The sequence below is a fragment of the Lagenorhynchus albirostris genome, chromosome 17 (assembly GCF_949774975.1).
Source record: "Lagenorhynchus albirostris chromosome 17, mLagAlb1.1, whole genome shotgun sequence".
NCBI lineage: Eukaryota > Metazoa > Chordata > Mammalia > Artiodactyla > Delphinidae > Lagenorhynchus > Lagenorhynchus albirostris.
In genome coordinates, this window is record NC_083111.1 from 75,369,189 (window position 1) to 75,387,445 (window position 18,257).

The window sequence follows — 18,257 nt, forward strand, 5'->3', positions numbered from 1 at the left end:
GCTCTTCAGCCTTTGTGGTGTTGCCTTCTACTGATGCTGCTCCTAAATAGATTCCCGAGTGCGTCCCATTGGGAGCATCGCGTGTCTTCATAGGGCATCCAGCGTTAGGGTTAAAATTTTGAGTTTTTTTTCCCCAGGAGTGAGGGTAGACTCTTCTGAACCAACTGCATCTCTGTCAGATGCTGCTGTGGCCTTTGGTATCAGTCCAGATAGGCTATGTAATGCCAGTTCACAACCAAGTCTCAGTGCCTTACAAGAACAAACACTTATTTCTCACTCATGCTTTACGTTCCGCATGGCTTGGTTGTAACTCTGCTCCATGTCAACTTAAATCCAGACCCAGTCAAATGGGGCAGGCTGTCTGTGTCATATCGCCTGTCCCATGGAAGAGGGGAAGAAGACACGGCAAACGACGTAATGGCTCTTCAAGTTTCTTCCTGGAAATGACATGTGCTACTCTTCCCGCATTTCACTGGCTGGAGAGTCACATGACGATTCTTGAGTTCATCAGAATAGGGCTGTGTAATCCTCACATATGGTAAAGCACCTTGAGGAGAGAAAAATGGAAAACTTGGTTAAAAAGTAACACAATATTGATCTGAGCAGTCCTGAATGAAAAAAAAAAAAAGTAACACAATACCATGTTCTTATTTTTCTAAAATTCAATCATTTATATCCACCTTCATAATTTCACCATACTTATTTGACAGCTGTCAGTATTTACTTGTCATTTTTCTTTAAAAACCAGTAATACTTAAAGAGGTTGCCATAAAAAGTAAAACCAGGGATAACGAAAGAATGATATTAAATTCTCCCTGGATATTTTATTTTTGAAGGCTCTGGACCTAAGCCAAATTCTCTGTCTCCATCTCTCTATGTTTTGTTTTGTTTTTCTCTCCGTCTCTCTCTCTTTCTGTTAGAAGAGAAGGAAATTGGCAAGTTTTAAGATGCTAACAACATATGGTACCTAACTTAGGCTTTATTCTCAAAGTAATAAGTGGAGTTGGGGAAAAAAATGAAAAAGAGGATGGCTTTCATACTATGTAATTCGGTTATTTAATGTCTTACCTGTGCACAAACAAAAATTCTCTCTGTAGAACTAAAACAAAATTAAAATCATGTGTATCCACATATGGTAAGTCTCACACATTTAGAAACACTGAGCCATGAGGACAATGGAATGGCCTAGATTCCAGGCTTATTCATGTCCATATCTCTGCACTGTACCTGGCAAAGTGTGTGCTCAGTAAATGTTTGTGGAATGAAGCAATGGCCAATTCTTTTTCTGGTATAGATTCTTGCATATAAAAGATGCTCAAAAATAAATGTTTTAAATCAATAAATGAAAAGGGATCCCCTTGCTTTGTCCCTGCTCAAGGTCCAGGCCCTCCTGGCATCACCTCTTTGCTTTTTTCTGCCTAGCCTAGAAGCTTAGAGAAATCAAGTTTTGAGATGGGTTTAGGTCATCATCTACCATCAAGGTATGGCTCTGTTGTGTCGTGCCCCCAGGGGAGCACCTTACAGTAGTCATGTCAAGGTTGATCTGAAGGTAACACCAACATGAGTTGAAGCCATGGGTGCCTAGGTCGATCAATGGAGCTTCCCTTCTTGAAGTCTCTCAGAATACCTGGGTCAGTAAGCCTGTGTTTTGAATCACAGGGGGTCTTATCACCCATCCCCTGCCCCTTATCAAGGCAACTCCTCTTGTCGTTCAGTCCAGTGAGCAGAAGGGGGCATGGGAGTTGCTGGAGGTGCCGGAAGCTGGGAGGCTGCCCCTCGGGAGGCTTCATGGGTGAACTGCTTCCATAGATTTAACTCCATCAAGGTCTTTTGCAGGTTCTTAAACTAAAAATTAAATTAGAAGAATTTCTGAACACAGCAGAGGAAAATTTCAATGATAGACTGACATGAACCTAACATACAAACAGACACACACACACACACACACACACACACACACACTTCTGTTTGGCTCCAAAACACGTGCTCTTAGACAAGTCACTGAACTGCCTCTTCAGTGACAAGAATAGTCATGTCCCTGGCAGTTGGTATCTCTGCCCTGGACACTGGTAGGTATGACCAACAAAGGTGGCCTTTCTTTCCTATTTTGCATACTGAAGTAGTATGCTTAAACATTGATGACCAAACTACTATCAGTATATTTTTCCTCACGGGCTTGGTAGATATATTGTCTCTTTCTACTCTGTATTTTTTATTTTGTTTAACTCTTGGAGTGTGGATCAACTGAAGCTTTTTTGGTTGTAATTAAGAGAAAATCCAGCTCAGATTGGAAATATATTGTTATTGAGCTGAAAAGCACAGAGGCAGGGCTAGGTCAGAGAGGCCTGTTCTATAGCTTAGTGATGTCACTAGGTACTTGGTCTCATTCTGTCTCTCCTTTCTGCCTTTGATGGTGCCCACTTCATCCCTACGTTGGCTCTCTTCATGGCTCCAGTCGTTCCCCCACATCTGAGGACTTCCATTCTTCCTTATTTATAACCAGCAGGAAAGCAGGATTGTCAGTTCCCAGAATTCCAAGGAAAAGTCATGTAGCCAAATCAGACTTAGGTCAAACGTCTATCATGTTTCCAAGGGGATGCAATATTCTGATTGGCTTAGCCTAGCTTGTATCTTTCACACCTGGAACTGGAGTCGGTTTCCTCAGAGCTGTCAGAAAAGAGGGAGGGGAAGCTGGATGCTGGGAAGGCCACCAAGAAGTCTCTACTGAAGACGTTAAAATTATTTCCTCATCCCTAAGTACCTGGTTGGAGTATGAGGGAGAGGACTCACTGTCCTTCTCCACCCCTTCCACCCTTTCCCTTCCCTCCCCATCTGTCTGCCATAATGAACTGCCAAACAGTGAGGTGCAGACACCAAACACGATGGGAAGAGGGGGAGGTTGACTGCATGGACTCCTTCAACAGGTCACCTGCCCTTGGACGCCTGGTTGAGTTTGACCAGTAGGAAGCTCAGGCGGGAGGTTGGTGAACTGGGGCACCCATTCTCCCTATCAGGTTTGCACTCTTACTGAGGACCTCAGCTCCTGTTGGGAGATTGTTCTCCATGTAGCTACGCTTGGGATTCTGGTAACTTCTCCCCCTCTTTGCTTCTTTGGATCTGGGGGATGGTAACTGGCTCTGTTTCTTCTAGCACGTAGATTCTGCGCTGTCCCTTATTGGTTTCCCTCCTGCACGTAGTTCCATCATTGAGCCCTTGTGCGTCCAGCTTGCATGTGCCACACTTCCCTGCCAGGGCCCTGACCGCCACATAGCTTCATTATTTACACAGGGATATTTCAGGGCAGGTGAAACACGTGCCATCTCGCGGCTGCGTTCTCCCTCTGCCTCAGGGTCTATGCTCTTCTATTACTTAGTCCATCATCTTTTCATCATCAGAGTCTTAACACTGTTACAGTCTTAACTACGTGGTAGTTTAAACCACACATCTACGAAGACACCACTTTTAGAAGGTACGCTATTCACCTTGCTGTCATTACTGGAACCCATGCAGTTATTCATGGCTGAATTTTAGTGGTCAGGCAGGCTCTGTAGTGTGAATGGGTTGACTGAGCTGAAGGGATCCGTGATCAAGTGGACAGAGGAAACATGTTTCGATATTTTAAGTGCTGAAACAGAGCTAAAGCTTGGGCTTAAAAGGAAAAGTGGGAAAACCCAAGTCAAGGATGGAACCTCCAGTCTCAAGCCTCTGGGAGCCTTCTGCTTCTGCAGCTAGCTGTCTTAACTGCAAAATGCACATTTAAAAAAGCAAGACTTCCCGGGCGGGGGCGGTGGAGCTGGGGTGCGATGAGAGGATGATGCCAGGGAAGCTGTCACACTCGCTCAGCCTCCAACCCATGGATGAGCCCGTGGGCCCAAGCGCTCGTCCTGGGAGAGGTGGCACTGCTCCCTTTGACGCTAGGTCCCTTGTCACCAGAGCTCATTATCTGCTCAATGTGAGTCACCGAGTCCCGCTCGGCGGCCCCCCACACCCTTTACCTGGAGGAGGCTCTGCGAGCCTTCCTGGTGGGAGGACATGGAACAGGGAGGGCCCCAGGCATGAGCCTCCCGGGACCCAAGAAGAACTTGGGCTTTCTCTTTTCTCCTTTTTAGAGAAGCTTGTGGAACAAGGGAGGGGAGAGGAAGGGGCAGGAGAGTGGGAGGGAGAGAGCTTCGTGCAAGTACCTGGGCTTCTGCGTCATGGCTGGCAGAGGAGGGGGACCTGGGAGTGTCTCCCGGTTCACAGAGGCGAAAACCCAGCACTGTCTAGACCCCGTTGACACTGTGTAGTTACAGCTGCAGCCCCACTCTCTGCTCCTTGTGCCTGGTCAGGTCCCGCTTGGCTGGTTTCCAATGTCCTCCAGCCTGTCGCCCCCTCATTCCTGTCCATTCTGCCTCGGGATCTTTCTCCAGCCCGTCTCCATCTGTCCGTCTGCATCAGCACTGCCTGGCTCAGGGCCACGCCCTCCCTCACTTAGACCGTGGCCACCTCTTGACTGCGCTCCTTACTGCCGTGCCCTCTGGTCCCGTGAAAGCGCCGTGTCTGACATGCCCCTTAGCCCAGTGTCAGCTGCCCTCCCCGCTCACACACCTGCCTAATGGAAGGTGGTTCTCACGTCTGTGTCCCTGGACCAGGAGTCCTGGGGGAGCCCTTGTCCCATTCATCTCTCTATATACCTAGCACCTGGTATAACATTCAACCAGAGCTGCTGAACTGGAGCAGTTGTGCCCCCCAGGGATGCTGAGCAAGGTCTGGAAACATTTTTGGTGTCAGAACTTGGGGTGTCACTGCCAGTTATTGGATAGAGGATGTGACTAAACATTCTGCAGTGCCAGGGACGGTGGCCCTGCCCACCCGCAGCAAAGGACTGTGCTCCCCAAATGTCAATAGCGCCAAGGTTAAGAAGCCCTGCTTAAGCCCACGTAGGTACTCAATGCTTGCTGAATGAATACATTATAGAAAAGGCTATGAGATACCGGGTGCTTACCAGCTGCCACATGCTATGCTGACTGCTTGCCCTGTCTTGTCTTGAATCTTCCCTTCGACCTACCAGGAGGGTGTGGGTGTATATTCCTTATGCCTCGGCACCCCTGCATCTAACATTATGCCTGACACCTAAAGGGGCTTAATAGACGTCTGTAGAAAGTGAAGCCCAGAGAGGTCATCTGACCTGAGTGTGGCCCAGCTGGACTCCGACACTGTCCATGTTCTTTCCATGACACTCTGCCGAGTAAGAGCTGCCTACAATTTCCAGTGGCTTTTACGCTTGCAGGTGGACTGGCCTTTGGAAACGTGGGCGAAGCAAGTTTTATTCGGCCCCCTTTAGAGACGGGAAAGTTGAATTCTGGGATCCTCAGTGATGGCTCAAGCCTTCCAGGAAGTCAGTGGTGGGTCCCAAATCTCAGTCTTTTCAGAAGAAATAACAGGTGGGTGGGTGAAGGCAGAGGGGTGGGGTCTGTTTCTTCTGACGCTGAGATGAATAGCATTTCCTCTGCCAGAGCCCCTTGACTAGCCTCTAAAGTAACCATGTCAGGGTCTGTGGCTAACGTATGTGGGGCTTTATCCAGTTAACTGGGGTCTTATTGCCATTTCTAGCCTCAAGAGGTAGGGGATATGAGGATATATGTATACATATAGCTGGTTCACTCAGTTGTACAGCAGAAACTAACTTAACATTGTAAAGCATTTATACTCCAATAAAGATTTGAAAAAAAAAAAAGTGAATTAGAAAGACCCCTGAATTTGAGTCAGGACCTGGCTCTGTCAGTCTGGGTGGCCTTGGCTAAATTCCTTACACTTGCCTAATCTCATTTTCCTCTTTGGTTAAGTGCAGAGGAGGTAGTTTGGAGGCACGAAGGAGATAAGGTGTAGGAAAACTTGCATCCCATCTCGAGTTCTATTCCAACGCACAGGATCTGTACAAGGGGCTGATCTTTGCGCTTAAAAGTGACCCTTGGTCGTGGTAAGTGAAACAAGCGACAGGAGGGCAAATACCGTGTGATTCCACTTATGTGAAGTATCTAGAAGAGCCAGATTCATAGAGACAGAAGGCAGAACCCTGGTTACCTGGGGCTGGGGGACGTGGGGATGGGGAGTTAGTGTTTAATGGGTACAAAGTGTCTATTAGGTGTGATGAAGATGTTCTGGAAATAGTGATGGTTGCACAATGTTGTGAATATACTTAATGCCACTGAATCGTACACTTAAACTGGTTAAAATGGTACATTTTATGTTATTACGGTACCACAGTAAAGAACAAATTAAGAATTGATTCTTGGTTTTTCAAAAGGCTTTGTGTTTGGTCTCATCAGAGTTCTTAATCCAACTTTTCATTTTCTGATTGAAGCTGTCTAGGTGAAGGGAAACCAAATGACCAGCTCAAGGACCCATGCTAGGTGGAACCACGAGGAGCACAGGACCCAGACCACATGACTTCCAGCTTGCTGCATTCCTCTTTGTCCAGTCAAAGCCTCCTTAGCTGTGGGCAGGCTGCTGGTCGTCGGAGAAGCTGCCTGCAGAGATGCTGGGACACGCTTTTTATAAACCAGGAATCCAGGACAAAGGTAAGGAATATTCACAAAGACCAGAAACCAAGCAGATACAGGTGTTTGGGGCATCAAGGCACTTGCTGCATGAAACAAGGGGCGTCTGTTTTGCTTTGTGTGGATGAATCTACACTGGGGTGTTTGGATCAGATGAATGACAGCCGCACGAGCGGGTGCGGTAATCCCAGAACCCACACGTCTGTCCACCCCCGTGTTCTTTGGGCTCGGTGCCCAAGTGATTGTTGAGCAAATGCATAAATAAGCAAACACACTGAATGGAAGGAGCAGGGAGTCACATCCAGTGTTGAGTCTCAGATTTGCCCCTTACTACCTGAGACCTGGATTAGAGTCACTTACCCTTTCTGAGGCTCAGTTTCCTCACCTGTAAAATGGGATAATAATAGTGCTTAATTCACAGGCTGGTCTGGAGGAGTAAGTATCGAACGTGATCTATTTTTAATAGGCAATAATGATGTATTAAGCATGGATTTATACTCAAGTGTCTTCTCTGTTAAACATAGCGCCAAAAACAGACGTCTTCAAGGGGATGCCAGTATAATGGGGGTGATAAAATAGGTGGAGGACGAGCCAAGACCGCATGTGAACGCTGCTGTCCAAGGTGGTGCAGAGAGCAGCCTCTGCCTTTGCGATTTCAGGGAAGTCTCTCCTAATTCTGTCTTCAGTTGTTCAGCAGGCGTGATGTTCGTCTCCTTGCTCAGCCAGCCCTTCAGAAGTGTTGCAGTTTCCACAGGAGATAAAAATCTCCAAAAGGCTTTTGGGAGCAGCAAAGCACTGTGTGTGTGAGCTGTAGTCATGTCAGGTGCTGAGGGAGGGAGGAGTCAGGCCACGAACCGCTGCCTTTGTGCCTCTGGGGCTCCACATTCGCCATGCGAAATGGGGGCCCACTCCTCCGGGGGCCGGGGGCCCAGGTGAGCTTGTTCCTCGTAAGATGCTGTCCCCGGAATAGCAACGTTTCTGAACTTCTCAGCAGAAAGGCCTCGCAGGCTTGCAAGACAAGCCTATCATTATAATTTTTGATTTGGAGAGTAGCGCGCCTCAAGCTTGAAGTGGCGGGCGGTGTGGGTAGTCGCGCCTTGGTTTCTTTTCCAGAAAGTCCTCAGCTAGGTACAACACACCTTTGATGAATGTACAGTAGGGTTTTTTCTTCGCTTGATTTTGAAGACCTCATTAATGCCTTCAGAATATGAATGGCTTCTGTTTCCAGCCCTGGAGCTTGAACCTGAAACTGAAACTTTTTAGGGTCTTTCTCACTCCACGTGATTTTCTTTACCAGCCGTCCGCAACTCTGGTCATATTAACACAGGCAAGGTGATAACAGCAGGGAGGGGAGCGGACTGACAGGGGGTGAGGGCCTACCATGCCTGTGGCGCTCTAGAAACGTGATTTCTTAAACTCACAAACACCCTGGAAGGTTGCCACTAATAACACTGGTTAAAGTCAGGCAGCCGTAACTCAGGGAAGTGAAGTCCATTGATCAAGGTCACGAGGATGGTGACAGACTAGCCTGAGAGGTGGGGCGCGTCAGACACAGGCTCATGCACCCCTGCCACTGCACGATAGCCTCCTAGGCCTCCGCGGCTGGGCCGGGTGTGTGGGGTGGGAGTGAAGAGGACACATTATAAAGGGAGATGCTGTAAATGAATGAATGGCTGTCAACAGAGACAGAGGAGAAAAGCACCCCAGACAGCCTGGGTTCGGCTGCTTAAAATAGGCAAAGAAATTCTTCGGCTAATGCATAATCACCACAGGGATTAATGCAGCTCTGCTCCTCGGGGTTAATTTATACTCCATGAGCCCCTGTTAGATGAGATTTCTAAAATGGATAAGAGCACGGGGCTCGTTAGGGACTTTCATAAAAGCCTGGTATGGGAGAAGACAGGGAGGCTGGTGCCGTGAAGCCAGCCCAGAATAGCCTGGGTTGGGCTGCCTGTGGGGGCAGGTGCAGGAGTCGCTGCCGACTTGCAGGGCTCTGGTTGCCGGTGGAGTCGTCACTCTTCCTGGCCCCATTTAGCATCAAAGGAAAGCACAGGGCTGGAGAGCAGGGTAGCTGGGTTCTCCTCAATTCCCAGAAGAGTGGAGGCAGGAAGGACCTTGGAGGTCGCCTGGGCCAATCCTCCTCTCCCACCTACTGCTGGATAGAAGGGGGCACTGAGGCCCAGAGAGAGGTAAGCTCCCGGTCGAGTGAGCTTCTGGATCCAGCCAAGCGCCCTGCAGTTCCGTCCAGCCTTCTCTGACAATGTCTACTGCTCCTGTCTTCATCCCTCAATCAGCCCTAAGTCCAAGTTCCTGCTCTGGGATAGAAGGTGTCACTCATTGGTTTGTTCATTCTCCCATTCATTCAGTTGTTGAACAAACCTACTGCCCACCTCCTGACCAGGTGCTGTGTTCTGCTCTGGGAAAGGCAGTCAGGCATCACCCTGCCTGCTCCCTCAGAGAACTTGGTCTGGTGTGCAAGGTGCAGTTATAACAATGGTTTCTTTTTCTTTTCTTCTTTTTTTTTAAGAAAATTAATTATTTATTTATTTGGCTGCGCTGGGTCTTAGTTGCGGCATGCAGCATTTTTAGTTGTGGCATGTGGGGTCCAGTGAACCTTTAGTTGCGGCATGTGGGGTCCAGTCCTCTGACCAGGGATCGAACCTGGGCCCCTGGCATTGGGAACGTGGAGCCTTAGCCACTGGACCACCAGGGAAGTCCCATAGCAGTGACTTCTGAGTTTTCTTCTAGCTCTGCTGTTCCATGAATCGGTGCTGAATAATTAGAGAATCTCCTGAGTAGTTTGGCTTCTCCAGTCTCTGTCTGTCAGTCCAGGAAACATGCACTGTCAGATTAACCTTCTGAAAAACAGCTCCGGGCACTCAACATCCTCAGTGACTCCCTGTTGCCTCGACAGACTCCAAGCTCTGAATCCCCTTTAGATCGTGTACCCCTCACATCTGGTCAATACAGAGTCCCTGGCTGGTTCTGGAGCACACGCCATCTGCTATCCTTCCTTCAATAGTAGGACAAGTAGGACACCTGGGTTCTTGTTGGTCCACCTGGCAGGCCTTCCTTCCCCATGTCCACCTACGGGAATCACACTCTTTAAGGCTCACATGTCATGGCAGCTCTTCCAAGAAGACCTTTCTGAACATTTTCAAGACAGACCATCCCTTACATCTCTGAACTCTTCTTAAAACTCTTAACTCTTTTTTTTTTCTTGTGGTACGCGGGCCTCTCACCGTTGTGGCCTCTCCCGTTGTGGAGCACAGGCTCCGGACGCGCAGGCTCAGCGGCCATGGCTCACGGGCCCAGCCGCTCCGCGGCATGTGGGATCCTCCCGGACCGGGGCACGAACCCGCGTCCCCCGCATCGGCAGGCGGACTCTCAACCACTGCGCCACCAGGGAAGCCCTAACTCTTAACTCTTGGTTGTATAATTTCTAGAATCTTTAGCTCACACTTAAGCCCTGTGTACCTCAGTTTCCTCATCTGTAAAATGGGAAAATGGTAATACCCGTCTTACTCGTTGTGAAGACTGAATACATAGGTATGTGAACTAGAGCGAATCGACTAGGTCAATCAGTGTTATTTGTTGTAATGATTGTGTCCATTATTGTTACGGCACTTTTGGACATAGAGTCATACCCATTTATTTTTACACTTTACAGCACCTGTAGGCTGTTTCTTCCATGTAAGTGAGAACTGACACCTGATTGTTCAATGAACAGTATTATTTAAGATATTCAACCCTTCGTTCATTGAACAGAGGTGTCCTGGTTGCCTGCGAGGCCCTGGGTGTTGAGAACACAGGGGCAGGAGGCACGGGCCTGCCCTCCAGCAGCTCGTGGTCTGGAGGGGGACAAACACACAGCACAAAGCAGGCTGCCCTGGGGCAAGGGTCACAGAAGGGATAGGTGCTCAGGGTCCTGCAAGTCTAAGTGGGGGGTTCATTGTGCTCAGGAACAATGGCTCACCCCGTGGGAACGTAAATGGCATTTTTCTTGTCACCTAAACTTTGGCTGAGCCTCCAAAGTTGAGAACAAATAATATTAAGTGGCCACAGATTCTGAACAATGAAGAGAGAGAATCTATGAAGAACTGCCAAGGTGCGGCCCCTAAATCAGTCTAAAGGCCCTGGCCCTTCACTCCCAGGGAGGGTAGAAAAGAATTGCAGGGAGGTTGATGGAAGGGACGGAGGTGGGATTCTCTGCAGTGCTGGGGCGTCCTGTACCCTTCTGATGGGGTCGGCAGGGCAGGTGAGGGGGCCGCGGGCTTCCCTAGTACCATTTAAAGAGCTCGGCCTTGGGCATTTCAGGGTGCAGGAGTGGCCCAGGGGAGTGGAATGAGAGCCATGTGGATAACGCAGGGCAGGAAGCCAGCCACGAGTGTCTGGCCGTGGGCCCAGGTGCGTCCTGGGATGGTCAGCTGGATGCGGGGGCTAAGGGGACATCATAAGCCACAAGCCAGAGGTGACATCAGTCAAGTTAGGGGACTGCAGCCAGAGGTCCCCAGTGGACATGTTTCTCCCGAAAGAGCTCCACAAGGAAAAGGGTGAGTATTTAGACACCTGCCATATCCTGCCATTATCCTCTCGTGAATGGGACAGTTTCTGCTCCTTCTGTCCTCACAGGGGTCCCTCTCTTCCCACTCAGCCCTGGAGGAGTCAGAGGCAGCCTAGAGGGAGGAGGAAAGAGGAATGATACTGACGAGCACTGCCCTTCCCCCGAATGGGGGTCTCAGCCTAGGGCAGGCATATGTGGGGGAAGAGATGTTTAAACAGGGTGAGGCTCTGAGGCTTTGGTATTAGTGGATAGGACAGTTTAATAACTGCACTTAAGAGTTGTCTGGAAAGTCAGAGTGCTTCCCCATGTAGTAGTCGAGTACACAGAAAGGTCAAGTAAATTGCCCAAACATGGTAATGAGGGGCTGGGTCCTGAAGCAGGAACAAATTCTAAACTCAAATTTGTGATTAGAGGCAGGACCACAGAGCGCCCAGGGAAAAGCCAGCCCCTCTTCCAGGCTCGGAATAGAACCTTGTTTTGACATAGGGCATCAGAGCAGAGAGTGATTTTTTTTTTTTTCAAGATTTTTGTTGTTGTTGTTGATGTGGACCATTTTAAAATTCTTTATTGAATTTGTTACAATATTGCTTCTGTTTTGTGTTTTGGTTTTTTGGCCCAGAGGCACGTGGGATCCTAGCTGCCCGGCCAGGGAATTAACCCGCATCCCCTGCATTAGAGGGTGAAGTCTCAACCCGTGGACTGCCAGGGAAGTCCCACAGAGAGTGAGTCTAGGGTGCTGAGCGGCTGGCCTCTGGCCAGATACTGTCCACTGCCGCCTGGAGCAAACGGAGAAGGGAGGGGTCGGGCTGAGAGTGGGCGCACAGGGGCGCCTCCTGCAGTGGGGTGGGCGCAGCTGTCTCTAGCTGTGGCCATGCAGGTCCCTGGCCTGGTCTCCAGGAGGGAGGCTGCAATTACCACTTTTGGGGAAATCGATCTACACAGCTCTTGATCAGCCAGCGTCACTTCCGTCAGAGCTGAGGGCAAAGCTAGGTGGGAAGAGGGAACCTAGAAGTCACTGGTGTCCCTGGGAAAGGGTAGGGCTCCTGGCTGGGCTGTGACTCAGGCTGCTTCCTGCGGTCGTGTGGACAACACCAGCTCCAGGGAAGCAAAAGCAGAGTGTCGGGGAGGCCCTGGGCGGGTGTGGAGTCAGTCCTCCCTTAGCCGTGCTGGAGACCCGTTCCATCTCCGGGGCTGGGTGACAGAGACGAGCTGGCATTTGAGGGGTCCTCAGGTGGTCCGGCACCCGGTTTGTCTCCCATCACTCCAGGAGGCCAAGGTTTACCGCTCCCTTTTGGCAGAAGAGAATAAGGAACCTTCAGAAGGGTGAGAAACACATGCAAGATGACAGGGCTCGTTGGTGACAGCCTGGAAGGGAACTGTCACCTGGCTCTCTAAAGCCAGGGTCTCACCAGGGTGAGGAACAATGGCCGTGTGTCGCCTTTTGACTCAGCTGCTCCATCATCAGTGGCGTCAGAGGCAGGGCTGCCTTAGCGGCAGATCAGAGAGAGGTGAGGCGTTCCCTGCAGACCAGACCAGCGCCTGGGTGCTCTCCCCACCGCCTTTGCCCACCGTGCCAGGCCTTGGGGACACGAGGTGGACTAAGACGCACTAGGCCTTTACACACGCTGTACGCTTGGCCTGGGTCAGCGTTGTCCCCTCCTCCCCAGGCCCTCCCCTTCCCCGTGGCCAATTCTATTGGGCTGGCCAAGAAGTTCGTTCGGGTTTTTGCCCGTCATCATACAGAAAACCCGAACGAACTTTTTGGCCAACCAATACAAGGTTCAGCTTGGCTGTCGCCCTCTCTGGAAACCCCTCTGACCACAATTTCCTGCCTTTTGCCCCTGTTGCACGTAGAGTTAGTGACCTAGGGGACCCACTGTCTTAACACTTACTGCACTCCTTTGTAATTGCCTATTTGCTGATCTGCCTCTCCTACTAGACCACATACTCTGGGGACTGTCTTTCATGTCTGTAGCACGATGCTACAGCACGTCCACCCTGTGTCCCACGTTTAGCTCATGGTGACAGTGATGGAAACTCCTTGTTTGTGCTTATTCTAATGTGCGAGGTTAAGTAACCTAAGGCCGCACGGCTAGGAAGAGGCCAGGCTGAGATGGGAGAGTCTCTGGCTGATCTTCATTTATCTGCAGAGTGAGGATGACAATCCTTTTGCCCCTGAAGATTAAAACAAATGTGGAAACAGAAGTGACAATGACTTGGAATGGCAGAACGAGATGGACTCAGATTTGAATGTGCTTTGGAGGAAGAGACCTGGACCCCTTGGCCTCTGAGGTCTGCAGGGTCCCTGCCCAGAGGAGGGGAGGCAGCGGCTCCTCCCCAGATGCCTTTCCTCTTCAGGGCAGTGAGCCTGGGAGTGGGGAGGGTTCCAGGGAGCAATTTCCAGGGATTTCCTAGCACTTCACTGAAGGGCTTTTAGGCAAAGCAGCGGCTGTCACCACTGCTAACTGTTGGGTGCCGGAGAGCCCAAGTGTCAGAGGCTGTGAGAGCGGAGATGGAAGGAGAAATGCCGGAGAAGGGTGCCGCCAAGAGCCGGTCATCTTGGCAGCAGTGAAGCATACACGGGCTGCGTTTCCAGGGGCTGGAAAATGAGGCTCCGGAGAGAACGGGCGGGGTGGGGTGAGGAGAGAAGCAGCCCAGCTTGCGGGAATGGCAGCCTCAACACACATGTGTTGTAAGCTGAGCATAGGGTATATGAGGGAAGAGATGTGAGTGCAGCCCCTGATGCGCCCTCGGATGACGGGGTAGACAGAAATAAACAGAAGATAGAGTAATAAGGAGGGGGAACACAGGGCCTATGGAAACCCAGAGGAAGTGCAATTAAAACAGAGGCATGGGGCTTCCCTGGTGGCGCAGTGGTTGGGAGTCCGCCTGCCGATGCGGGGGACTCGGGTTTGTGCCTCGGTCCGGGAAGATCCCACATGCTGCGGAGTGGCTGGGCCCGTGAGCCATGGCCACTGAGCCTGCGCGTCCGGAGCCTGTGCTCCACAACGGGAGAGGCCACAACAGTGAGAGGCCCGCGTACCGCAAAAAAACAAAACAACAGAGGCATGCAAATTGTTCTCAGCCCAGGCTGCATAGTAAAATCACCTGGGGAGATTTTTAAAAATATGTTGTCCAGGTCCCATCCTAGATCAATTCAGTATCCCTGGTGGTGCGACCCAAGGGTCAGTATTGTTTTTTTGTTTTTTAAAGCTCCCCAGGAGATTCTGGTTTGCAGCCAAGCTTGAGAACAATATTGGGCCGAGAGATCTGGGGATGATTCTTAGAGAAGGTAGAGCTTGAGTGGGTCTTGGGCAGGAGTTGGATGAAGAAGGTGGAGGAAGGGATCTCTGGGCGGGAAGGGTAAGGTGGGCGGAGGCCAGAGGAGACAAAGCAGGACCCAGCAAAGGAGACGAGAGAAGATTCCACAGTGAGGGCTGACTGGGAGGCTGTGATTGCATCTAGGAAAGCCGCCCGTGCTCAGCCCAAGGGCTGAAAGCTTCTTGGAATCTATGGGGCAGCGCTGAAACATTTTAGGCTAAGGATGATGTTATCAGGAAAGAAACTGGTGGGTAAAAACTCCCTCCCCTGTCCTTCAGAGGGATGGTTCTGGAAGGAGTTTTGAACCCATCCAATCAAGCTCCCAACTGCCACAGCAACAACTTTGAAAGCCAATACTGGCTTTTCCCCCATCTTTATCTCATTCTCCCTGATGCCGGCCTCACTCCTCCTTTCCAGACTCATCTCCTATACAAACTGCCTGCAGCTGAGACTTGGTTTCAGGCTGCTTTGGGGGAACCACACTAAGACAAGCCCCAGGCAACACCCAGACCTCAAAGAGCTCACTGTCTGCTGGTGGGGTCAGATGAGTGTAGAGATCAGCTCAATACATGAGACACATCTAGTGATGGGCGAAGCACAGGGTGCTTTGGGAAAATAAAGGATGGGCGTCACGACCTATTCTAGGGCGATATTGAAGGCTTGCCAGAGGAAGTGGTATTCAAGGTGAGAACTGAAAATCAGGAAGATATTGGCCTGGTAAAGACCGCGTGTGTGGGTGTAGGGCCAGACAGAGGGTGTGAGGATGAAAGTCAGTGTAGGCAGAGAGCAGGGGCCACTCTAAAGCTGTCTGGAGATGGTGTGACACTGCCTAGGAATTGCACAGAGTTACTCAGGCCTGGAGTGTAGAGTGAGAGGGTCCAAGTGGCCCGAGATGGGACTGTCACTGCAGAGGCTGAGGCCATGGTTTAGGTCATTAGGCCACTGTATTCTGAATGTTGTATGAAGCCACCGAGGGTTATCTATCATGGATAGGAGCTGAAGTATGTGAGTTTCAGGTGCCTAGCACAGGGCTTGGCCCAGAAATTGCCTGCTAATATAACAGTTATTTATCACTATTCATCTTGAGGGTCATTCCTCCTATTCTCTTTACCTACCATCCCTCTTCCTCCTTAACAATTTTGCCTTCACCCTCAATCTATTCTTTCTGCTGTCTGGAAATATCCAATTGCCTCCAATTTAAGAAAGAAAGAAAAAAAATCAACTCACCCAAAGAGGGAGAGTCTGTAGATTCTGTTGCCTGGTTCCTGGCTCCTTCAAAGGCAGGTAGGGATTGGAGGAGAGAAAGAAGGTCTCTTTCCCGACAGGTGGGTGACATTTTATGGGGAATAATAGGAGGATTTCTGTCAAGCAGTCATGATGGGTCCTAACAGTGTTTGGGTGTTTATATATGGGGGAGTATATGTTACAGTGGAGCCCCTAGGCACACAGCATTTCTAGCTAGGCATGGTCGGGGAGGGGTTTCTGGGGTGGGAGACTTTGACCTTTTAAATACTCCTCTGGCATCTCTGGGTCCCCAGCCCTGGCACAGCGTCTGCCCTGGAGTGAGGACACCACTTCCTTCCATGTTAACTGGCAAGAAAGGGAAGCGGCACATGTATTTATTGATGGCCTACCACGGTCCAAGGACTTTTGTTACCATGAGAATAAAGATGATGTGAATATCATCATCCCCAGTGAGCAGATGAGAACGTTGAGGACCAGAGTGGAAGGTTGAATACGCTGGTCAAGGTTACACGATTTGCCGGTCATCAGGACAGGATTTGCACCCACCTGGCCTGAGACCACAACCTGTGATTCCCCTCTCAATATCCCTGCCTCCCTCTCCACAAGGGTCAAATTAGATCATGCCCTGCCACTTCTCCATCCTGTCTTAAAATTAAAATCGGACCCCTATGCTTATTTTAGATTTTCTCCCCTCTCACCTGCTCCCAGCCTCCACCCCTATCAGCAGACAAAGGTACAAAGAAGCTCTGTGAAGCTGACTCTACAGCTGTCTCCATCCATGGATCCCAAGTAGCCCCAGATGCCAAAACTGAAACCACACCATGACTTAGTGAGCTTTACACCCTTCACACTTGCTGTGTTTATGAATATCAACAAAGTTTGAATTTATTTTCAGAGAAGGGGAGGAAAAGGAATCCCTTGTGGTCTTTATGACAACATTTAAAATAATCAAGTACCCAAATAACCATTAAAATCACATGGTAGTTAAGAGCATGAGGTCTGGAGCCAGATTGCTTGGGCTAGAATACTTTCACCTCCTCTTGCTATCTGTATGACCTTGGACAAGTTTCTGAACTGCTCTGTGCCTCAGTTTGCTTACCTGTTAAATGGGGATAATAATGGCGTCTGCCTCCTAAGAATTAAATAACAGTATAAAGCACTAAGAACAGAGCCTGGAAGAGTTAAGCACTAAATATATATAAACTTATTTTTTCCTCCTCCTCTTCCTCTTCCTCCATCATCATGATGGTCATCATCATCTTACAGCCCATCTCCCTACTCCCTAGACAGAGGCATCCTGTTGGAAAGATGCCCTTGCTTCCAGCTCCCAGCACTGCCTGGGCTTACGTTTCCAGGCTCTTTTCACACTGAACTACAGTTGTCTGCCTAATGATTGCCTCCTCTTCTGAAAAGTGTATTCCTTGAGGGCAGAGCTATTGTTTAAATTGGAGCTTCTTTTCCTGGGTCCATGGAATTCAGGGCTTCCATTAAGTTGAATAGGCGAAATTCATCTTTATTTCACTAACTTCCATGTCAGTGGTTCTCAAATGTGCAGAATGACCTGGAGGGCTTCCTTAAACACAGATTGATGGCCCTCCACTAGGGCAAACAGCCATCCTAGTTTGTCTGGGAGTAAGGGGTTCCTAGGATGTGGGATTCTCAGTGCTAAAATTAGGGGCCTCCTCAGCAAATTGGGATGAGCCAGTCACTGTAGCCCCAATCCCAGAGTCTCTGATTCAGTAGAGCTGAGGAGATAATTTGCATATCAGATGGTTCCTACATGATGCCTGTGTTGCTGGGACCACACTCTGAGAACCAGTGGTCTGCCTGAAAAGTCGTTCATTGCTACTACGTGGCAACATAGTAGCAATGTAATACCGAACTACAGTATTATTTGCAATACCTGGGACTTACTACCAACAGAAATGATATATATTTTCCTGTTACATTATGGATATCTCAAAATATCATTTACACTCACTACCTTGAAACCAGAGTTGTTATGAGACAGCTGATCAATCTCATTATTTAACGTGTTAATTATGATGTGCATAAGTTATTATACTACCACTTTCATTTTTAATATTTTGATAACTACATTTTGATGTAATTGGTTTCCATTGTAATCTTAAATTTTTTCTTTAAAAAATATTGCTCTGGGGCTTCCCTGGTGGCGCAGGGGTTGAGAGTCCGCCTGCCGATGCAGGGGACATGGGTTCGTGCCCCGGTCCGGGAGGATCCCACATGCCGCGGAGCGGCTGGGCCCGTGAGCCATGGCCGCTGAGCCTGCGCGTCCGGAGCCTGTGCTCCGCAATGGGAGAGGCCGCGGCAGTGAGAGGCCTGTGTACCCAAAAAAAAAAAAAAAAAATTGTTCTGAAGATGTATGGACACAAAACGGGGAATGCGGGGCGGGGGGTGGTGGTGGTGGGATGAATTGGGAGATTGGGGTTGACATATATACACTAATAGGTATAAAATAGATAACTAATAAAAAAATTAAACTTAAAAAAAATATTGTTCTGAGAAGCTGTCATTGGTTTCTGTAGACTGCCAAAGGAAGTGATGGAAGAAAAAGTATGAGAATCCCT

General features: G+C 49.5%; 1 long non-coding RNA gene across 1 annotated transcript in view; it reads left to right on the forward strand.

Moving 5' to 3' along the window:
* LOC132508311 (uncharacterized) overlaps nt 1-18,257 on the forward strand; it is a 222,471-nt gene that overhangs the window by 166,615 nt on the left and 37,599 nt on the right. Inside the window, exon 4 of the long non-coding RNA XR_009536522.1 lies at nt 6,344-6,560. This is a non-coding gene — a long non-coding RNA (uncharacterized LOC132508311). The remainder of the gene's footprint in view (nt 1-6,343; nt 6,561-18,257) is intronic.